General features: G+C 43.4%; 1 protein-coding gene across 1 annotated transcript in view; it reads right to left on the bottom strand.

The window, feature by feature from the left end:
- Positions 1–1,316: 1,316 nt before the first annotated feature.
- LOC140549527 (potassium voltage-gated channel subfamily A member 5) overlaps positions 1,317–24,785 on the bottom strand; it is a 57,553-nt gene continuing 34,084 nt past the window's right edge. The window contains exon 2 of the mRNA XM_072673240.1: positions 1,317–5,864. The gene's annotated coding sequence lies outside the window, so the exon portion shown is untranslated. The remainder of the gene's footprint in view (positions 5,865–24,785) is intronic.

The raw sequence follows: 24,785 nt of genomic DNA, 5'->3' as shown, positions 1-24,785 counted from the left end.
TAGTCATCCATCATCAGCTGCTGGTTGATCTGGTTGGCCTCTTGTGTACCAATGCCATTAATGGACCCTCTCCTTCTGCAGGGGGTGCAGAGCCTGTTTAAAAGACCTTACTGAAAGTTCCTCCAGGACAAGTTCACAGAGTCAAGGAAACAGTACCTGAGATACTGCACTTGAGACCCCTCTGTGACCCGTAGTGAGTCAACCTCCACACCTGTCAGTACAGGTGATCATTTCAGGGTTGTAAGATGTCCTATTGCAATTGATTCTGGACCTGCTTGAGCACCAAGAACATTTGAGATGTAAGAAAAGTGAGGTTGGACAACTTTTAGGTTTAGGGCTGAGGTGTCCAGCAGATGGCGCTGTGGATTTGGGTCAGTGAGTCTTTGGCGTCGGCCCAAAACCCTTATAAATGCCACGACTAGAGGCCAGTTTTAAGCACTTCATCCTGGGAATCAAACCAGCAACCTTCTGGTCCCGAGCTCACTTCTCTAGCCTTAGGCAAACATCTGAAAACATATAATAAATGGACAAAAGTATTGGGACACCTGCTCGTTCATTGTTTCTTCAAAAATCAAAGCCATTAAAAAGAGCTGATTCTGCTTTTGTTGGAGTAACTGTCTCTACTGTCGAGGAAGAAGGCTTTCTACTAGATTTTGACGGAGCACTGCTGTGAGGATTTGATTGCATTCAGCGACAGGAGCTTCCCAACTCCCCAATTTATCCCAAAAGTACTGGATGGAGCTCCACCACCATTCATCATTCCAAAGAGCACAGTTCTTCCACTGCTCCACAGCTCAATGCTGCTGGGGGGCTTTATACATACCCCTCTATAGCCCACGCCTGGTATTAGACAGCATGGTGCCGATAGGCTCATCAGGTTTATTTATCTGCTCCAGAGAGTCCTATTCTATTGGCAGTGCGTCTCTACAGGGACTAGACAAGCGGTGTGTGTCTATTTGCACATCTGTGTCAGCAAAAAAGCTGAATTCATTCATTAGAAGGGGTGTCCACAAACTTTTGGTGATGGAGTGGGCCTTAGTGGTCCTCCGTTCTTAGCTCGTTAGGTACCATATATTACATCACCAACAGAACCTTTAAATGACGTACTATCCTTTATTTTGATTGATTCACTCTCATATTGTTCTCAATATATCAACAATTTAACAAATAGGTTTACCCTTAAAAACACACCATAACATTTAAAGGGATGAGGCTGAAACATGTGAAACACTTAAACAGGTCACATAAAGAAAACGTCAGCAATTTGGCGCAGACCAATTTGGCAGCTTCGTTTTTTTTTTTTTCCTGGGGTGTAAGGGTGTAAGGGTGTCAGGGCGTCAGGGCGTCCAGGAGGGAGGCTAATAAAGGTACTTGTTGAACACGGGCCGCTCCACACACAACTCTCTCACACACACACTTCACTCTACACCCTTCTTTCGGAGTTCGATTGGGAAGGAAAGAAGGAATCCCAGCGACTAGGCCGGACTCACGCTCACGACACTGAAACAGTAGAAGACGCGCACGTGTGTAAAGACCAGCGGTGGCTGTGTATTCGGTTCAGAAAGCTCGGTGAGGTTCCTGACGGCCTCCATCTCTAGTCTCCAGAGGTTCCTGTTCTGACAGTCTCTCCTCCGTGAAGGTCCACAGAACAGAATGAGGACGGTGTGAGTAAGCAACACTTGATCGGTGAGTGTAATGAAGGTAACACGTTGAAGAAGTGCAGTTCGTGATAACGAAGGGGCCGACTGGATCTGCCATTGGGTTTAAAAGGAAATTCCACTTGCTTTACAGATCAGAATTGTCCACATTGGTGGTGAAGGTCAGTCAGTCTGGACGTCTGAAGACGTTGGCGCCTCTAGAAGCTCCCTCAGAGAACGTTACTGTAGGAAATGGTTAATAAATACCATGCCTGACATTACATTACATATACAGAGATCAGCCATAACATTAGCACCACTGACAGGTGGGATCTACATATTAGGTTCTAGACAATGACTGGGTCATCAGAACATCTCCAAAACATCAGTAGCAGGTCCTGTGGGGTGTTCCTGGTATGCAGTGATAGGTCAGTACCTACCAAAAGAGCTGCAAGAAAGGGCAACTGGTGAACCAACCACAAGGGTCATGGGCACCTAAGGCTCACTGATGCTCCTTGAGGCCCCGCCCACCTCACAATATTAGGTTCTAGACAATGACTGGGTCTTTAGAACATCTCCAAAACATCTGGAGCAGGTCCTGTGGGGTGTTCCTGGTATGCAGTGATAGGTCAGTACCTACCAAAAGTGCTGCAAGAAAGGGCAACCGGTCAACCAGCCACAAGGGTCATGGGCACCTACGGCTCATTGATGCTCCTGGAGGCCCCGCCCACCTCACAACTTGCAGGACTTATTAAAGGATCTGCTGCTAACGTTAGTTAGTCTTGGGGTCACAGATACCACAGCAGGACGCCTTCAGAGGCCTTGTGGAGGCACAAGTGGTACTAATGTTATGGCTGATTGGTGTAAAACCCATGTTTATTTTGGATAGTAACTTTACCTATACCCCTGAGACTCCCATCACCAGTGTTAAACAAATTCAGGGTCTGTAGATTTCTTTCCAGTGCTTCACCCCAAACCCTTCTGCTGAAATATTACTGAAATATTGGTGGACTTTCCCTTTAAACCCCCATGTGGCCACTTTATTGGAAACACATCTCACTTCCACTTGTACTTCACCTCATGGCCACTGATAGGTGTACAGTAGCAAACTGCAGTCCATCTGTTGTTATGCACCACCTACTCCATTCATCACTGGTCCATTTCTGACCACAGCACCTTTGTTGACCAGATGTTACTGGAGTGGTGGACCGACCTCAGCATAGGTCAGAACAGATGGGCTACAGTCAGATGGGCAGCCAGATCTTTAGCAAGTAGACTCTTAAAAATGAAGGTGCTACAAATGGTACTTTGGGCGATGCCATGAAACAACCACTTTTGTGAGATTCACTATATGGACAAAAGTATTGGGACACCTGCTCATTCATTGTTTCTTCTGAAATCCAGGCTATTAAAAAGAGCTGATCCTGCTTTTGTTGGAGTAACTGAGAAGAAGGCTTTCTACTTGATTTTGGAGCAGCATTGCTGTGAGGGTTTGATTGCATTCAGCCACCAGAGCGTTAGTTAGGTCAGGATGTTGGATGATGATCACCACCCCACCTCATCATTCCCACCAGCTCAATGCTGGGGGGCTTTATACCCCTCTAGCCCACACCTGGCATTAGGCAGCATGGTGCCACCAGGTACACATTTATCAAGGGGGGCCCAAGCCTTCATGGAGCCCTAAGCAGATTTTCATTTGGGGCGCCCTATTCCACCACCTCGGCACCAAATGCTTCATTATTCTATAGGGAAAGAGAGATATTGCATAATACGCTGAAGCCTCCGGGCCTTTATCCACCACCCAAGCAGCGCATATTTGCCCAACAGTGGCAGCAGCAGAAATCGATTAACCTAGTATCGGTGTCCTAACTATGAAAATACATTAATATAAAATATGTATTTTTTAATTATGATATCTTGGTGCTCTTGGGGGCCCCCTAATGGCGATGGGGCCCTAAGCAACCATGTAAATCGAGTATGCCTTGGGCAGGCTCTGCGTTTATTTGCTCCAGAGAGTCCTAATTATTCTATTGGCAGTACTTCTCTACAGGGACTAGATGAGCTGTGTGTGTGCATTTGCACATCTGTGTCAGCAATGGGTGCAACTTAAAGTAGCTAAATGCATTCATTGGAAGGGGTGTCCACAAATATTTGGACCTCTTCTTTATAAAAATGTCTCTCCTATGGCATCGCTCAAAGAACCTTTTCTAACACCTTCATTTTTAAGATGGTAAAGCTTGCAATGCAGATGTTTCTAATAAAGTGGCCAGTGAGTATGCTGGCCAGAGAGGCTTAGCACTGGTTTCTGAGTTTCTCAGTGCAACAGTTCCCTCCACGCCCCTGAAATCCCACTTGTGTGTTTGCTTTATGCAGATTGTCCTTCTGTAGAACAGTATAGATTTTGGAGGAATTACGTAACTGAAGAATGTCCATGGGGGGGGGGGGGGGGTCGTTTTGGGGGATGGGGGGTTTCTTCAGGAATAAGGCTGGATATCTTCAGAGCACACAGTACAAGGATAGCAGCTTATAGGAGAAGTATCACATGTTCACAATCGCAGGTAAAGAGGTCAGGTCAAAATGTAACCAACAGTCTGTGTGTAAACCTCCGTGCTGTCAGGCATCATCTCTCTCTCTAACTCTCTCTCTCACACACACACACACACACACACTCGACAATAATGCCTTGATATGCAGGAGATCAATTCCATAACAGCTGAAGAAACAGGCCACGCATAGGCAGAGTCGCTTACTACTTTAGTAAACTGCAGTGACCTGATGGAGCTACACTATATGGACAAAAGTATTGGGACATCTGCTTATTCACTGTTATTCCGAATTTAAGGGTGTTAAAGAAAGTTGATCCTGCTTTTGGCTTTTGTTGGAGTAACTGTCTCTACTGTCTAGATAGAAAGGGTTTCTACTAGAATTTGTAGGATGGAGCATTGCTGTGAGGATTTGATTGCATTCAGCGACCCCTATATGACATGCCCAAGTGTGGTCTGTATGGTTAGCCCAACCGGGAACCTGAACAGTTTGGCCATGTGGATGTCCACCAGGGTCCCACCAGGTTCAGTGAACCCAGGAAGTGTTAAACATGGGTTCCATCTGGGTTGATGGGACCCTCATGAGATTAAGGTGGGCTGTAACGATGGGGCTCATTTAGAAAGCCCAACTGGGTTCCAGTAATAACGCATGTACAAACCCACTCAGAGCCCACGCCCACCTGGGCAAGAGCGTTAGTGAGGTCAGGATGTTGGATGGATGATCACCATTCATCATTCCACAGGACACAGTTCTTCCACTGCTCCACAGATCAATGCTGGGGGGCTTTATTTATACCCCTCTAGCCCACACCTGGCATTAGGCAGTATGGTGCCAATAGGGTCATGTTATGTATTACCTGCTCCAGAGAGTCCTATTCTGTTGGCAGTACTTCTCTACAGGGCCTAGACAAGCTGTATGTTTGCACATCTGTGTTAGCAATGGTTGCATTCATTAGCAGGGGTGTCCACAAACATTTGAAAATATATTGTAGCTCAAGCTTTAGCCTACATGCTCTTACACCTGTACTCAGTCTAACAGTGGAAGCTTAACTGGAAACCGGCCTGAGCCCAGTTCAGCAGTTAACCCCAGTCACTCGTATTCGTGGTAGAGTAGATATGCTATGGCTTTTGCCCTGGTTTACGAAATGAGGGCTTTTTCCTCCCTCAAGCCTTATGCGGAGCGTCTCACCTCCACAGTGTGCTTGGGGCTTGTCCTTAGTCGCTCAATGGGAGGGAAATTTCACCTTAGAAAAATAGAAATTAGGAAAAACGCATTACAAAAATAAAGTGACTGAAGCACAGTCATCCATAATCTACTTCCACATGACGACTTCACACTAATATTGACTGATATTGCACAGAGAGGGGTCTCCTCTGATATGATGTCAATCGCCGCACACCGACTCGAGTTCAGGACTCTCCAGCAAGAGGGAACGCCAGCTCAGATGGTCCTCGTCCAGTTTTCGCAGAGAGGCAGCAGAACTGGAGTCATCAGCGGTATCCGTCGCTATATTGAGGGCAGTGGTGTGTGTGTTTGTGTGTATTCTGTACACCTTAAAACCAGATATTCCTAGAGGGGCTTGATTTCTCGAAGGCACAGGTTTCTAAATGGGTGTTAGATGGGTCTGAAGAGTCTGCTGCGGTGATGGCCGAGCGTCCCTGGCGTCTCCGTCTCTCGTGAGATCTGAGAAAACAGAGACAAATGAAAATATTCAAAATTTCGGATGGAATCTGTGGACAAATACATTCAATAATCTGTGCTTTTCATGAGGGAGGATCATACTCTGAGCATAGCGTTAAGACAAGTGTAGAAGATGCAGTCAGTGGAAAATAACAGTGAAAACCGGCGAGAGGATGAAGGGATTAAAAAATGGAGCTGGGAATTCAGAGAAATCCTGAAATCCTGGTCTTGCACTCTTAGCAAATATGATCCAATTTGATACTAAGAAAGGGTTTCTGATATTGCACAATGGTGGAACCCTTCTTGATGTTGTTTAGAAGCATTCTAAAGGGTTCTTCAAGGGTTATTTGGTCAATATTTGGTTTTATAACGAATCATATTAACTTGAGGAACCATCTGAAGGCTTGAATGGTTCTTTGCTTGGCTAAGTGGTTCCTATGCCTTATGATGGTTTGGGAGAAGGCTGTGAGAGATGGGGGATTCAGATGGTGTCTGCCTTGGTATACTGCTAAAAGTATACGTTCCTTGAGGAACTTTTGGTGGTTCTTCAATTTGAAACTGTGGAGGAACCTCCTGAGGTTCTTTGAGGAACCTTTAAGGAACCATTTTCCTCTAAAAACCTTTCGTTACTCCAATAAAAGCAGGATATCCCCTACATTTCAGAAAAAGCAATGTGCGAACACGTCCCAATATATTTGTGGACACCCCTTCTTATGAATGCATTCGGCTACTTTAAGCTGCACCAATTGCTGACACAGATGTGCAAATGCACAGACACACACACACAGACAGCTTCTCTAGTGCCAGTAGAGAAATACTGGCAATAGAATAGGCCTCACTGGAGCAGATCAACATCATGAACCTATTGGCGCCATGCTGCCTAATGCCAGGCGTGGGCTATAGAGGGGTATATTTAAATCCCCCCAGCATTGAATGGGATTGTGTTCTCTGGAATGATGATGATGATGGTGGTGCTCCATCCACTACTTTTGGGATAAGGTGGGGAGCTGGGGATACTGAGAGTAGGGTGGTGATCATCATTCAACATCCTGACCTCACTAACTCAGCTCTTGTTGCTGAATGCAATCAAATCCTCACAGCAGTGCTCCAGTCCAAAATCTAGTAGAAAGCCTTCATCTTCTCTGGACAGAAGAAACAGATACTCCAACAAAAGCGGGATATCCTCTAAATTTCAGAAAAAGCAATGAACAAACACATGTCCCAATACTTTTGTCCATATAGTGTCTCTACCTGAAAGACTCAATCCGGATGTACACTTGATCAAAACTACCATTGTGAGCATGGTCTCTTAGCCGGATGTTTGTAGGCCAAACACAGAGCGAGCAATCAGAGCTCTCCACTGGTCTGGCATTTCCATTGTGACCATTTCGCCAGGCCATGCATGTGTGTATGACCCACCAAACGCCCACTCATCCACCCACCACCCTTCCAACACGCTCCCACCCTTGGCATCTTCCTCGAAGTTAATCCGGCTGGCTGGCCCATGGTGGACAGATGGTGTCGGGGGGACTGGGGGATGTAGGTTTGTCCCAGGCCAGCCCACCGCCATCCCCGCTGTAGTTATGAATGATTGCATGGTCTTAGGCATTAAGTTGGATCAGTGTAATCCTGCCCAGCATATGCAAACAGCTCACGAGGCCAAATCTAAGCGGGACAACCACTAGCAGACCCCTGGTGCTTCTACTTCTTCTAAAGGCCTACTGCCTTCCTCCTCTCTGTCGTCTCCCACCTCCATCCTTTTAGAAACACTCGGAAGAACCTTCATTTTTAACCATGTAAGTCTTCAATCCTCAAAACACAACAATAAAACTCATGGACAAGAAAATGATACAGCTCTGGTACACTACTCCGACAAAAGTATTGGGACACATCTCTTAATCACTAAATTCAGGAGTTCCTTTAAGTCCTTTGGCCACTCTAGTGGTATAAAATCAAGCCCCTAGCCCTGCAGTCCTCCTTTCTTACCCACATCAGTGAAAGAACGGGAGGTTCTGAAGAGCTCACTGAACTCCAGCGTGGTTCTGTATGTAATAGGAGACACCGCTGCACCAACAACAGCAACAACAAGTCAGCTGGTGAAATTTAGACCTTCCCTCCTAGATCTTCCTCCATCAGCTGTGAGTGGTGTTATTATTATTGAACAGTGGAAGCGTTTAGAGGAACAGCTCACAGAGAGCAGCTCAGCCACCACGTTACACCAAGTTACAGAGTGGGGTCAGGGCAGAGCGCTGAGCTCAATAACTGCAGAGCTCCAGACCTGCTGCTGCTGTTGGAGCTGAGAGCAAAGGAGGACCAGCTCCTTATTAATAATGCCTATGGGTTTAGAATGGGACGTCATACAAGCTCCTGTAGGTGTAAGGAGCAGGTGTCCCAATACTTTTGTCCATGTAGTGTATACAGAATTCGCTGTGGTTGACTGAATTCACGGTCCCGGACACATTTTCTTGTGGAAGAGGAAACGCCCTCGGCGTTGATGCTTGTTTTTGTGTGTGAGCTTTCAAAACCCCTCACCGCTAATGTACTCATCCTCACGTCGTTCCCAAATACAGAGACGTAAAGTAGTGCTAACTTCACTTTGCTTCGTTTTAGGCAATGGTTTGTTTGACAGGCCGTCGTACACCTCAGCCCCAATCGCTCTCTTCTGTCTCTTCCTCTAATCATGGGAGTTGACATGTCAGCTGGCCCTGAAGCTCCTGCACTCTCCTGTTTCTGTGAGCCTCTGTCGCTGTAGTCTGGGCCTCCGTCACTGCAGCCCTGAGTGTACCATTAGACCCGTGGCAGTGTGAGCGTCTCTCTCTCCATCCCTCCATCTTTCCTTTATTCCTGCTCTCTCAGATCACTGGGCCTGGAGAAAAAAATGGCTCTCTCTCTGCTGTTGCGTAATACATCCTGTCTTCCTCTCTTTTATCTCCCAGTCCGGCACACAAAGAGGACACTCTCCCTCGGGCCGGTGACTAGCCAGTACGGAAGTTAAGTGCCCTCAGCTGCCAGAGGGAAGGTGGACATGACCCCACCTCAAACACCCCCCACCCCACCTCACAGTGAGCCAGATCTAAGCCAGATCTCAGAGAGAGAGCGAGAGAGAGAGAGAGAGAGAGAGGCAGAGGTCATAGCAGAACTAAGGCTACAGGTTAGGCTCTATTGTAAAATCCTGCGCAGGTCAGATGATGATGCATTTTGATATATACACCCTATTTGGGGTGTCCAAATATTTGTGGACACCCCTTCTAATGAATGCATTCGGCTACTTTAAGCTGCACCAATTTCTGACACAGATGTGCAAATGCACAGACACACACACAGCTTCTCTAGTCCCTGTAGAGAAGTGCTGCCAATAGAATAGGACTCAACATCATGAACCTATTGGCATCATGCTGCCTAATGCCAGGCGTGAGCTATAGAGGGGTATATATAAAGCCCCCCAGCATTGAGTGGGACTGTGTTCTCTGGAATGATGATGATGATGGTGGTGCTCCATCCACTACTTTTGGGATAAGGTGGGGAGTTGGGAATACTGAAGTAGGGTGGTGATCATCACTAACTCAGCTGACCTCACTAACTCAGCTCTTGTCGCTGAATGCAGTCAAATCCTCACAGCAATGCTCCAGTCCAAAATCTAGTAGAAAGCCTTCATCTTCTCTGGACAGAAGAAACAGATACTCCAACAAAAGCAGGAGAAACTAAAAATGAATGAGCAGGTGTCCCATTACTTTTGTCAATATTGCGTTGTATACGCGTCACTGGTCAACTGGTTGTCATTCTTAGGAGCACTTTTGGTAGATACTGACCACTGCATACCAGGAACACCCCCACTGATGTTTTGGTGGAGATGTTCTGATGACCCAGTCATTGTCTAGAACCTCACAGTTGGTTCTTCTTGTCAAAGTGTCTCAGATTCTTACGCTTGTCCATTTCTCCTGCTTTTAACACCAACATCACCTTCAAGAACTGATCACTGTTCACCTGCTGCCTGATATGTAGATCCACCACTTGTCAGAATTGAGGATACTCAATGTTTTTTTCACTTCACCAGTCAGTGGTACCAGTGGTACTAATGTTATGGCTGGATGGTGGTATTTCTCCTGTCCAAGGATCCTTCTGCTGCATTTCGGTTGGCCTGCTCTTGTGGAAGGGGTCAGTGTTTTCAGTATTGCTGCAGTAGTCCATGGTACGGTGTGGTACCTAAAGCTTGTTTCACCACCACAGTACATCACAGTCCAGCCAGTGACCTTTGAACATGTCCAGGCAGGGTCTGCATGAGCAATAATGTAAGCTACTCCCCTGCTGGTGACTTCTGACCTGTCACAGTAGGAACAGGATTTCCTCTCTGTGTTGCGTAATCAATGATTATCCCCAGATCACCCCGGGCGCTCGTGTAATCACAAAGATGCATTCACTCGCTAGTCTGCTAGTCTTCATCCTCTGAGTGAATGAAGGCTGAGTGATGGACGCAACCTCTACAGAGTGTCTTCACAGATGAGCATCTGGGGGTGTCGGTACTGTACATATTCAATCATAATATTCAACAGTTATCTCATGACCTCAACATATTATCTTGTAGCATGATTAAATTAATTCATGGCCTCAATATATTGTCTTTTAGCCTAAATATATAATCTTTAAGCCTCAATATATTATCTCATGGCCTCAATACATTATCTTGTGGTCTTAATATATTATTTGATGACCTCAATATATTATTTGATGACCTCAATATATTATTTTGTATCCTCAATATATTATCTTAAGGCCTCAATATATTATTTGATGACCTAAATATATTATCTTGTGGTCACAATATATTATGTTTTGGCTTTAATATATTATCTCATCACCTTGATATATTATCTTGTAACCTCAATATATTGTCTTGTGGCCTCAATATATTATTTGATGACCGCAATATATTATCTTGTGGTCACAATATATTGTCTTTTGGCTTCAATATATTATCTCATCACCTCAATTTATTATTTTGTGGCCTCAATATATTATCTTGTAACCTCAATATATTATCTCATGGCCTCAATACATTATCTTGTGGACTTAATATGTAATCTAACGGCCTCAATATATTATCTAGAGGTCTCAATCCATTATCTTGTGACCTTAATTTATAATGTTAATGTATAAGGTCTTAATATAGTATCTTCAATATAACCTCAATATACTATCTTGTGGCCACAATATATTATTTGATGACCTCAATATATTATCTTGTGGTCATAATATATTATATTTAGGCTTTAATATATTATTTGATGACCTCAATATATTATCTTGTAACCTCCATATATTATCTCATGGCCTCAATATATTATCTCATGGCCTCAATATATTATCTTGTGGCCTCAATATATAATCTCATGGCCTTAATATAGTATCTTGTGGCCTCAATATGTTGTCATTTAGCCTCAATATACTATCTTTAATACTCATTTTATTATCTCATGGCCTCAATACATTATCTTGTGGTTTTAATATATGATGTTATAGCCTCAATCAATCTTATGGTCTTAATATAGTATCTTGTAACCTCAATATATTATCTCATGGCCTCAATATAGTATCTTGTGGCATCAATATAGTATCTTGTGGCATCAATATGTTGTCTTTTAGCCTCAATATATTATCTTTAACCCTCATCTTTTGGCTTTAATATATGATGTTACAGCCCTCAACATTATCTTATTGTCTTAATATACTATATTATCTTTATTAATTAGTAACCAGTATTGTAGTTAGTATGTAGTGTTTGAGGCTTGAATTTAACCGAGTTTATTGTTTTAGAAGTCAGTGATGCCCAAACCTTTGGTCTTGGGGTGGGTAAGGGAAAGAATAAAGGAGGTAAGTAGGCAGGAGTTTAGGACATTTATAACATTATGCTGTACTTTGCTACTAAAGTACTTTAAAAGTACAATTTAAAAAAGGACAGTAAGAATTTAATAATGTACCTACAGTATAAATACACCGTGCCTTTTCAACTCCAGTTTGGATTGATAACCTTTAAGCCATGACATTCCAAAAATGTCCTTCAGACAGTTACCTCAACCCAAAACCCTGGAAACTAGCAGCCGAGCTGTCTGCTGCCGTCTTTATTTTTAAGAGTGTGATTGTTAGCTTCAATTATCTCCACTAGGTGGCCTTAGACCTCCATCTGAATGTTTAACCATTAATCAAGCGAGCCTTTCTGTTCTCTAATCTAATGCTGCTGCGAGTGTGCAGTGGAGAGCACCTTTACCTGTGTGAGGTACAGGTGTGTGTGTCTGCGGTGTGAACTGGGCTGTGGTTACTGAGTCCTCTCCATTCACTCTTTGCCGGTGTACTGGTAGGTGGTCGAGCTGCTTCCGAAAAGGCAGCGCGAGCAAGTGTGCGGTGAATTCATGTGGCAGGCTTGTCACACACCACCTCCTCCATCTCACGGACAGCAGATGAGCTGCGTAATCTAGGCCTATATTAAGATTGAAATGCCTACGTTTGCCTGCTCCGTCCCATCAACTTACTCCCTCAGGACTATTTGCAGCATTAATGTGATGTCCATTTAATGATGCAAAGCAGATTAACCGCAGATTTATGTGACATATTCAGTGCCCTGGCCGAATTCACGTAGTAAATGCAGTGAAATTGGTATTTTAATGACACTAGAACACGTGTGTTTTCATGTTACAGAGGTTTTAACTGTATTTGGTGTCTAAATCTACGCGAGTGACAGAATTTACAGTATTTACAGTATAGCAGTTTACCCTGTGTTCCCCTAAGGACACATTAATGTTCATGTAATATTAAGGTACGGCCACAAGATAATATATATTTAGGCCACAAAATATCTATTATCTTGTGGCCTCAATACATTATCTTGTGGCCCCAATTTATTATTTTGTGGCATCAGTGCATTATGTCCTATATTTATTTTCTTGTGACCTCAGTATATTATCTTGTGGCCTCAATATATCATCTCATAGCCTCAGTATATTATCTTGTGGCCTCAATATATCATCTTGTGGCCTCAATACATTATCTTGTGGCCTCAATATATTATTTTGTGGCATCAATGCATTATGTCCTCAATTTATTTTCTCGTGACCTCAGTATATTATCTTGTGGCCTCAATATATCATCTCATAGCCTCAGTATATTATCTTGTGGCCTCAATATATCATCTTGTGGCCTCAATACATTATCTTGTGGCCTCAATATATTATTTTGTGGCATCAATGCATTATGTCCTCAATTTATTTTCTCATGACCTCAGTATATTATCTTGTGGCCTCAAAATATCATCTCATAGCCTCAATATATTATCTTGTGGCCTCAATATATCATCTTGTGGCCTCAATACATTATCTTGTGGCCTCAATATATTATTTTGTGGCATCAATGCATTATGGCCTCAATACATTATCTTGTGGCATCAATATATTATTTTGTGGCATCAATGCATTATGGCCTCAATACATTATCTTGTGGCATCAATATATTATTTTGTGGCCTCAATATATCATCTCATGGCCTCAATATATTATCTTGTCATTTCTATAAATTATCTAGCTGCCTTTATTATTTCATAGCCTCAATATATAATATTTTAGACTCTTGTCATCTTAATATGTTATTTTGTGACCTCAATATATTATCTTGTTGCCTCAATTTGTTATCTTGTGGCCCCAATTTATAATTTTTTGGCCTTAATAATTTATCTTGCTGAATCAGTAGCTTTTTGCAGTTGCTTACTATTATTTTGCAAAAGATTATTTCGTTAGTAGTGTATTTTAGATATCTCTCTACATCTTGTGGCCTCAATATATTGTGGCCACATTATATTACCAATAGTGACCAGTAATGTAGTTATTTATTTGTTGTGTATTTTATGTATCTTATATAAATATGAACTTTTCTTTCCCTTTTTTGGGGCATCTGTACCAAGATAAATCCCAAATGCAAATGGAGTTTATTGCAATATATTGTTGATATATTCCAAATATTAAATGTTTTGCATGGGGCTGCTCATGTCAGCTGGTTGTGTTCACTGACTGATACATTGACATGGATCTGGCTGCACATGAGCTTCCAATAAAGCCTGAGGAGAGCACTGAGTTAGAGCACTTTCCAGAACAGAGACATGTTGACAGTTGGTTGCTAAAAGCCTTCAGAAAGACACACACACACACACACACACACACACACACACACACACACTGCCAGGAGAGATCTTTTTCCACCTTTTGGTGAGCGTGCCCTTGGGAAGGTTTCAAGGTTGTCTGAAAGGAATTATGGGATGTGTTTATCGCGTTTCTCAGCGAGACCCATGATGTCCCTCCCTGAAGAACCTCCCAGGGATCATAGCGCTTTGCATTAGAGTATTTATCTGCTTAGCTGACACTCTTAATCCATAGAGACTCATCATTTTTTTCATCCTCTGGCGTTTGAGAGTTTTTTCCTCAGTGATCTGTAGTTTTGAGAAAAAAAAATAAGGAATATGATTTAAGGAGGCTTGAGAAAAAGCCTGGAGGCCATCTGAGTTCACATATCCTCAGTGTGAGCAGTCATGACTTCAGACAGTTTTAGTGGAGAAATATTGATGCCTTCAAAGATGTTCCAGAAAAAGACGCTCTGATGGAAAACTACTTCCTACTGAAGCCCCCAAACCAGTGGGCTCCAACCCTAATCCATCAAACCTGATCCCTTTAATTACTGCCTTCAGAAGTCCTTGATTGGCTGGATTAGATGTGTGTGAGATTTGGGTTGGAGTAAAAACCTGCAGGAAGGTGGGTCTCCAGGAGAAGTGTTAGATACCACTGTTCCAAATGGAGGTGAGAACAGTTCATAGATGATCAGGAGGCTTTTAATGAACTGTGTAATTAATGAGCTGTGATTAGCATTAGTGTGTAATCTGCTCACTTCAGTAGTTTCCACTTCACTATTTGGAAAGTCCCTGCTCACACCTGTAGATCTTCACCTGAGAAGACATGCTGCTGACACCAGTCTGGATTAGGGCCAGGATGGGGGTTAGGATTAGATTATAATTAGGGTTTGGGTTAGGTTTTGGGTTGAGGTTAAGGTCAAGATTAGGATTAGGTATAGATTTAAGGTAAGGGTTTGGTTTTGGGTTAAGGATAGGATTAAGATTAGGAGCAGAAATAGGGTTCAGATTAGGTTTTGGGTTGAGGATAAGATTAAGATTAGGAGCAGAATTAGGGTTTGGATTTGGGTTTTGGGTTGAGGTTAAGGTCAAGATTAGGAGCAGAATTAGGGTTTGGATTTGGGTTTTGGGTTGAGGTTAAGGTCAAGATTAGGAGCAGAATTAGGGTTTGGATTTGGGTTTTGGGTTGAGGTTAAGGTCAAGATTAGGAGCAGAATTAGGGTTTGGATTAGGTTTTGGGTTGAGGTTAAGGTCAAGATTAGGGTTGGGGATAGATTTAAGGTAAGGGTTAGGTTTCAGATTGAGGTTCAATTTAAGGTAAGGATTAGGATTAGGTTTTGGGTTAAGGATAGGGTTAGGGTTTGGACTTATGTTAAAAGTAACTTTAGAGTCAGAATTAGGGCCAAGGCGAGGGTTAGAATTAGGTTTTGGGTTTAGATTAGGTTTAGATTTCAGGTTGAGGTTCAATTTAAGGTTAGGATTAGGGTTAGGTTTTGGGTTGAGGATAGGGTCAAGATTAGGATTTAGGGATAGGTACAGAGTTGAGGTTAGGATTTGGTTTCAGGTTGAGGTTAGGATTATGGTGGAGGTTGAACCTAAGGTTAGGCTCAGGGCCAGGCTTAGTGATAATTATGGTGAATCTGCCTAATAGACTGAATGTCAGTAATGCATCAACAGCACATCTTCAGGAGATTTACCCCAGTGTATTTAGATGTATTTCAGTGCTGCTGCTTTACTGATATTACTGATACTGTGGTAAGACATAGCAACAATAAATATTTTTAAATGCTTTATATTAAATCAGTAACAAATCACTCACAGCTGGGAGTCTTTTCGCCTGCACCGTTCTTCTTGACTATTTCCCCGTACTCAGCTACTTTGAACTTGGGAGCTGCAATACACTGGAATGAAGTGACATTTCCCCTAAATGGCACCCAACAGACCACCCTGCCTAAAAATCAGTTGCGACATGAAATACTCCCTCTGAACCTTACCCTGCCTTTTTGATGTGAAGCATATCTGGTTTCTTTATGGATACTTCATTTCAGCTGCATTTAGGTAAAGTGTCCCAACACTTTTGGCAAGATTGTGTATCTTAGGCAACACAACTGTGGTACAAGTGTGCATTTCTTATAACCCTTTGTTTAAATGCTTATCCTGAGTTTAACATAGCAATATATAATATTGAGTCCACATGGGAATATATTTAGGCCACAGGATAATATGGTGTGGCCATAGGATAATATATTGAGGCCACGATATAATATAGTGAGGCTTCAGGATAATACACTGAGGTCTGAGAACAACAAGAAATAAGAAATATACAAGAAAACAAGATAATATATTGAGGTCACAGGATAATATAGTGTGGCCATAGGATAATATGGAGTGGCCATAGTATAATTTATTGAGGCCACAAGATAATATATTGAGGGAACAAGATAATCTATTGAGGACACAAGATAATATGTTGAGGCCTCAGGATAACATATTGAGGCTACAGGATAATGTAGCGTTGCCATAAGATATTATATTGAGGCCACAATATAATATAGTGAGGCCACAAGAAAATATATTGAGGCCACAGGATAATGTAGTGTGGCCATAAGATATTATGGTGAGGCCACAAGATAATATCTTAAGGTCACAACATAATATGTTGGGGACACAGGATAATATACTGGGGCCAGAAGATAGTATATTAAGGCCACAAAATAATATATTGAGGGAACAAGATAATACAGTGAGCCCACAAGATAATATAGTGAGCCCACAAGATAGTATGTTAAGGGAACAAGATAATATATTGAGGTCACAAGATAATATAGTGAGCCCACAAGATAGTATAGTAAGGCCAAATGCTAATTTTGCATTTTGAGGACACATGATAATATATTGAGGCTACTATATAAAATAATATAGCTAAAAGATAATATATTGAATCTACTAGTTCAGCTGAGTTTTAGGAGCCACTAAATATTTTACAAAGGACACAAATTCATGTATTGAGGCTTAATATATTATTTTGTGGCCACTAGAAACTTAACATGTGGTCTCAATATATGATCTTATTGAAAACCCTGTCACCTCAGGGGCTCTGTGCTTTTCAGTCCCAGGTCGCAAAGTTTCATTCTGTGTTCTAACACACCTGACTCAGCTCATTAGGGGCGCGGCTAATTATCTGAGGAGTTGAGTCAGGTGATTTGGAACACAGCAACGTGTAGTGCATGAGGTCTCCACTGCTGGGACTGAGAACCACTGATCTACACACCAGCTTTGAGTGAACTGAGCTTACATCCACTGCGTCCCTTCTTTTTATCAGCATTTCTAGCTTCTATGTAAATCAATCTTATAGTTTTTAAAGTATTATGATACATATAGCACTGTAGATGACCCAGCAGGCACAGTATAGCTCAGGATACATTTATCAGTATGAGCGCTAACTGAGAACGGGAGAAATTGAAAGCTGGAGAGTTAACCTAAAATGTTGCTCTACTGAAGCAATGGCTGTGTGTGAGATGTTTGTCAGCGAAGTAATGAGTGCTGGGAGGTGCCTGCTCGACTAATCCATGTTAATGTCTCCATCCGACTGAGCAGAGGCAGGCAGGTCTGAGCTTTAGCCTCTGGCTGCAGAAATCAATCTAGGACACCCACAATACATGACATAGGATTACTCCATCAGCCTTTAATGCTCATCGCCATTCACAAGCAGCGAAGGGCAGATAGGTAGCAGCGAAGGGCAGTAGAGTTATCAAAAAGGCCGCAAGCCTGTTCTCACAGATCTAATTTCTCCAACATTGATTTTTATTTTTTTAAGTATTGGGACATATTGCACCTACAGGAGCTTCTATGACATCCCGTCCATTTAAGAGCAAGGCCCTTCACCCTCTGCTCCCTGGGTGCTGGGGTTGGCTGCCCACTGCCCTGGGTGTGTGTGTACTCACTGCCCCTAGTTCACTACCACAGATGGGTAACATTTAAATATGTGCCTGTTGGAGTTGGTCTGTGGGACGTTTTGCCCATTCATCCAGACCAGTATTGCGAGGTCAAAAACTGATGCTGGACAAGAGGCCTGCTTGGGGGATCTTCCAGGGGTCTTCCACACCAACCAAACAACCCCACAGCATTATCCCTCCTCAACCAAACTCTACAGTTAGCGCACTGCACTGCAGACTTCTCCATCAGACTGCCAGACCTCCGTTCCCACTGCTCCAGAGCCCACCACTCCATTTTAGCTAGCTGCTCTCTGTGAGCTGTTCCTCTAAACTCTTCCACTGTTCAATAATAACACCACTCACAGCTGATGGAGGAAGATCTAGGAGGGAGGAAATTTCACCAGCTGACTTGTTGTTGTTTGTGCAGCGGTGTCTCCTATTACATACAGAACCACGCTGGAGTTCAGCGAGCTCTTCAGAACCTCCTGTTCTTTCACTAATGTGTGGAAGAAAGACAGACTGCAGGGCTAGGGGCTTGATTTCATACACCTAGGGTGGCAATGGGACTGAATTCAGTGAATAAGAGGTACACTCTGTTCTCACAAGACGTCTATTCAACGTAACAGTAGTGCCAGTTTGGAGTACAGGCAAAGTCAATAGTGTTATGTGACGCAATAGACATAATCGATTACTGTTACATACACACACTTCCCTCCGGGAATGCAATCTTTCACAACTCTTACATGCAGCATTGCTCTTACGCAGGATTAAGTGTACACTGAGCAGTACATCAAAACATAGCCCATAGCTCCCCCCCCCCCCCAACACACACACACACACACTCTCTCTCTCTCTCAGATACAGATGGGGAGCTGCTAATGCACAGGCTGGACCAAGAACCATCAAAGTGTGGGCACGAGAACCTGACAGCTTGTGCCTTCTGCTGTTACATGTGAAGGCTGCATCGCTCTGACAGGCAGTGGGTTTCTATAGAGTATTCTATATTGTACTGTGGGTACTGAGCAATTAAATCAGTGCCGCCATGCGTGTGATACGCACTGCACATGGACGGAAACGTGCCGCAGCGTTCTGCCTGAAAGGGTTACGCGACACACTTCTGCCCCGTCCAGCTCGGCTAAACCAAACACTGCCAGCAATGCTGACTCTACTGGGACTAAAAATAGCCCCCAAAAACGAGGAGACGTGGGTGATTACGGAGGGCCATATGGCGTGTTTTGTGTGTGGGTATATACAATCATGTGAAATAATGAGGACACCCAATGAAAAGCTTGGTCTTTATGAACATATTTAAACATCTGGAGATCTGATCTTCATGTGGTCGACGCTGAGAGATGGAGGTGATCTATTTATTTAATGTAATTAACTGAAATTCAATTTTTATATATTTATCGCAATATTGTGTTATGCAGACAAAATTCATCAGTAACTGCTGATAATATCAATAATCAAAAATATTGTCATATTGCCCACCCCTATTAGAGTCTTCTTTACTCATCTTGAGGTCTTGAGGTCTACACTTGCGCTGAACTTGCCAGAATGGGCTGACCTGGTCATATTGGTCAGCTGTTCCACCTGTAGATGATTTAGTGGACAGTGGATCAGTGGCTGATGTCTAACAGTTCTGAGATCTTTTTAAACCCCTTCCATCTACAGACTCCTCTGCATCTCCACCCTTCTTCTTGAAGGCCTCAGAGAGCTCTCTGGATCTGGCCATGGAGGAGATCTTCTTCACCCCTCACTTCAACCATCAATCAAGATCAGACCAGACTAAACGTCTGAGGTTTAAATAAGACTCCAGACTCCTCCAGAATAATCCTCTCCAACCATGTTCTGATCATCTGCAGCCTAGTCTAATCAGCCCAGAGTCTAATTCTACACATTCTGGGTTGGGATTAAGCCTAGTTGTGGACTACACAGCGTGCTGAATACTGATTACCCATTGAAAGAACATGGTAGTCTAGGACTAGGCTTAATCGCTGTCCGGGAATTTATTAGTAGTAATAAATGTGGGGGGTTTGGACGTTTTCCCCACAGGAAAATGACATATCTATTAATTCCATTTTATTAATGATAATTAAAGACGTTTCTTCAGTTGTGTGAGTTAAGTCAGATGACCTCCATCTCTCAGTATTAAGGTTAAAACCTAAGGTGTCCTAATTTTTCATTAAACTATATGTGTGCTATGGAGACATTTGATGCATAGGGCTGTAAAAAGGCCCTGATACACAGTAGTGCTTTTGAAGGGGTGATTCAACAGCACTGACTGATCATAATTCACACTGTTTTTATATTCAGTGGATTTTTAGCAGATAATTTGTTCAAAAGCATCCATCCAAATCATGTTGCAAGGCCTTTAATTAATGCCTTTAATTTCCTAAAGAATCCAAAATGAATCAAAATGTCCTGAATCAGATATTTACACCTCTAGTAGTAGTAGTGTGTGTATGTGTGTGTGTGGTTCCTCTCCGGTAAACAGTCCGAACGGCTGCTGGTGGTGGAGAATGACTTGAGGAGTGTATGTGGGTGGACTCTCAGCTCTGTCCTCCCAGTGGAAGTGTAGTTCCCTGTGTGGCATTAATCACACTGTGGGCTGTTTATCCTGCTGAGTGTTATTGTTCATTCTGCAGGAGAGCACTACAAAATGCAGAGCTGGAAATAGGTACAGATCTAGCTGGCTGTGTTTGTACTGAATGACCCTAAACTCATGCCAAAAACCATCACCATTTTCCCCTTAGCCCTATAATGTAAGCTACCTTGTGGTGCACCCATTACCGAGTAGAGCAGTGGGAGCACTGGGCTGTGGAGCAGTGGAGCTGACTTCTCTACAGTGCTGGAGCTCCAGACAGTACCTCTACGGGCTACGTGTGAATGGCATTCATTATCAGTACCTGACCTCACTGATGCTCTCATGGCTGAATGCCATCAAATCCCCACAGCAGTGTTCCAAAATCTAGTATAAGGCCTTTGCAGAAGAGTATAGGCTATTGCTGCGGCAAATGGAAAACAACCACTCTATTATGACCCTTGATGTCAGAAGCAACTCAGGGGTCTACAAACTTTTGGACATGTAGTGTATAAATGAAGCATATATTGTGTATATATGATGCAATCTATGTCCAAATGTTTGTGGACACCCTTCTAATGAATGCATCCAGCTTGCCTAGTCCCTGTAGAGAAGTACTGCCAATAGATTAGGGCTCTCTGAAGCAGATAAACATGAACCTTGGCTTTGAAGCTCAGAAGCTGTTGTGGGTGAATGATGGATGAAAAGGGAGAAGACGGGGTGGAGGTAGGTATGACGTTTGGTTGGTGTTGTTTCGACACCATGCCTAATGCCAGGCGTGGGCTAGAGGGGTATAAAGCCCCCCAGCATTGAGCTGTTGAGCTTTGTGAATTGAGTTGGGGAGTTGTGGAGTTGTGGATGAGGTGGGGTGGTGATCATCCAACATCCTGACCTTACTAGCATGCTTGTGGCTAATTTGCAATCAAATTCTCACAGCAATGCTCCTCCAAATCTAGTAGAAAGCAGGAGAAACTCTTTTTAATGTCCTTGATTTCAGAAGAAGCAACGATTTAGCAGGTGTCCCAATACTTTTGTCCGTTTATGCCATCTTTAGGGAAGGAGCAGGGAGGAAAGCAGCCTTCCTCACTCTTCTCCTCTCACTGCTGTTTGACGTTGACTGCTCCAGACTTGAAACTGGAGGAGATTCGCTGTGATTTGACCTTTGGTTAAAGTGAATTTATTAGCCAGTCCTGGCATGTGCTGCGTGCCCGGCTCTCAAACACAATGTGTGTGGACTGCACGGCTGCCCCTCGGGCAGGACATTAGACAGCAGAGCCGTCATCTCTCCCTCCTTCCTTCCTTCTCTGACTGTCCCTGTCTCTGTCTGTCTTTCTCTCCGTCTGTTTGTCCTTCTACTAACATTTCTTCTGCAGAAATCACTTCAGTAATGAACTCCAGCCTGAAGACTAGCCCCAAAAGCCTTCCCGTCATTTTCAGAGACGTAAAGCTTTCGGTGTAAAAAAGCCTCGCTTGACTGTGTTGGCTCAGAGTGATCCTCGAAGCCAGCTGTGGCGTGCTTTATAGGAAAGCTTCAGTGGGTATCTGGATGTGTGTGATACAGAGCGAAAACGAGAGAGCGAGAGAGCGAGAGCGAGAGAGAGAGAAGAAGGCAAGAGCATTGACCTTTATGTTCCCAATCTTCTGTATTTATGGCCAGGCTGTTTGCATTACGTAAAAGAGAGCCACACCCCCTCACTGCATGCTCTTCAGAATCCTGCATAAAAATGAACAGCTGACAGGGACTGTTCATCCTCTGACACCGACCAGCCATAACATTAGCACCACCTGCCTCTAACATTGAGTAGGTCTCCCTTGTGTCGCCACAACAGATCTGACCTTTCGAGGCATGGACTCCACGAGACCTCTGAAGGTGTTCTGCTGTGGTATCTGGCAAGTCCTGTAAGTTGTGAGGTGGACAGGGCCTGTCGCCAGTTCACCGGTTGTCCTTCCTTGGAGCACTTTTGGTAGGTACTGACTTCTGCATACTAGGAACACCCCACAAGACCTGATGCCTCATGTTTCGGAGATGTTCTGACCCGGTCGTCTTGAACATGTTGGTTCTTCTTCTGTCTAATATGTAGATCCACCAAATTGTAGATGAAGAGGCATGGTACTAATGTCATGGCTGATCAGGGTATATGGAACCACTGCTTTTACTAAAGAACCCTTAAAGCAAACTCTTTTGAAACAGTGCACCATAGCTAGATCTACACCCTTATACGGGTTCTAGAGGTCTTTACTAGAGACCCAAAGAACCATTTGGATGCCTTGCCTGGTTCCTTGCTTGGTTGCAAAGGAGTGAAGAGTACTGACTCTCATTCCTCAGGTAGAAGTGGGTGGAGATACGAGGGTTTAAAAGACTTCTATAGAAGCTGAAGAATCAACTGAAGCTTTTTACTCCAGTAAAAGTGTAAAAGTACTGGTTTCAGAACCACTTCAAGTAGAAAAGTAAAAGTAATGGAAGAAAACAAAGACTGAAAGCTTAGGCCGAACCACAGGGGTCTATAGTGCACTACACCCTCCCCCAAAACCCCATTTCTCTAAAAGTCATAATGAGGAGAATGATCTATTAAAATGTTGATGTTAAAAATGTTGGGCTGCACTAGGCTCCTGTTTCAGCTGCAGATCTGCCCATTGAAAATGAAGCATTTCAGTAATATCAGCTCTATTAAAGGAGCGTCTCTGTGCTCTACTGAGCATCAACATGAGCTTCATGGAGGAAAATATGAGGAGTCGTTGTCTAGAAGTTCTGTAAAGCTGCAGAAAGTCAGACTTCAGAGGCGTGTGATCAATAAGCTTTATTGGAGTGTAAATGTGGGGCTCAGTCGGGACTTTTCACTGCAGCTCTCTTGAGTCTCTGCCACGGACACAGTCTTCATACTAGACTACAGACACAGTCTGCTGTGAGCATTTCTACTGTAGTAAGATAACGAAGTATTTGTACTTCATTACTTGACACCTCTGGCCTGGTTACAGGGTTCCTTAGAATGGTTCGGTATAAACTTTGGAAGTCCAAAGGATTTATTAGGCAATGCCATAGAAGATCCAAAATGATGGTTCTTCACACCCATACGTCTCTTTTACAAACATGGTTCTCATTTTGAACCCAACCTGAATGAATCTGAAGCACCTTCATTTTTGGGAGTGTAGGACCAACAAGGGTTCCACTATTGTTACCGTTAGGCCTAATAGCCCTTTTTCGGTCCTACGCAGAACCCTTTCTTGCTTTGCCTGCATGAGGAACAAACAGGAGCAGGGCTTTTCAAATAAGTGAACACCAAATCAGGTAAAGTGCCGAGCACTGCAGGGAAACGGCGGCTACAGTGTTTACATGCACACAATACCCCTCTGTGCCGGACCAAGACGTTTACAAGAGCTTAACAAAAACACCAGTCCGTTAATAGTCTTTTTACAGGCACACCAGCACAGTCTGACCCCTGTAATACTGTGTACTAGTAATGCACTGATATTATCTAATCATACAGCGATCCTATCGACACCATGCTGCCTAATAATGCCAGACATGGGCTAGAGGGGTATAAAGCCCCCCAGCATTGAGGAGCTGTGGAGCAGTGGAAGAACTGTGTTCTCTGGAATGATGGATGGTGGTGGAGCTCCATCCAGTAATTTTGAATGGGATGAGCTGGGGAGTTGGGGGTGAGGTGGGGTGCTGATCATCATCCAACATGATGGCACCCCAAGCACCCAAGTAATGTCCCAAAACTTTAGTCCATATAGTGTATAGACCTTACCCAGACCCTGAGAACTGAGCAATGCTCTTAACATGACTGTCCTTATTAGTCAGACACATACATGGGTGCATACAGGGTGCATGCCGGTAGGTGGACCAGGCCTCTGCACCCCCCCTCCCCGAGATGGTTCACATTTGTATGTGTTGGAAACTGGGATTGAGCAAAAATATGTGGACATTTGGATATGTGGATTTAGGATTGCTTACTTACCGATTCAAAAGTTTGGGGTTAGTGTGTTTATACATGCAGTTTGCAAACGGTTAATTCCTTAAAAAAAAGGAGGGGGGGGGGGTGGTTTCCATGACATCATAAAAAAAAATGACTGTATTGTACTGGAGAAAAGTCATGCATGAACCCAATGAGACTCCTCTCATCGATTCCACAGTGAAATATTAATGGATGGAGCTGTTCCTTGAGACGGCTGGAAACAAGACTATTGTCTAGGGCTAGGACCTGTGGCTGCCAATCGAATCACAAACGTCACTGATCTCT

Source organism: Salminus brasiliensis, chromosome 2 (genome assembly GCF_030463535.1).
Source record: "Salminus brasiliensis chromosome 2, fSalBra1.hap2, whole genome shotgun sequence".
In the NCBI taxonomy this organism is placed as follows: domain Eukaryota; kingdom Metazoa; phylum Chordata; class Actinopteri; order Characiformes; family Bryconidae; genus Salminus; species Salminus brasiliensis.
Note: the sequence above shows the minus strand (reverse complement) of the source record. Positions and strands in the feature narration are given on the sequence as shown.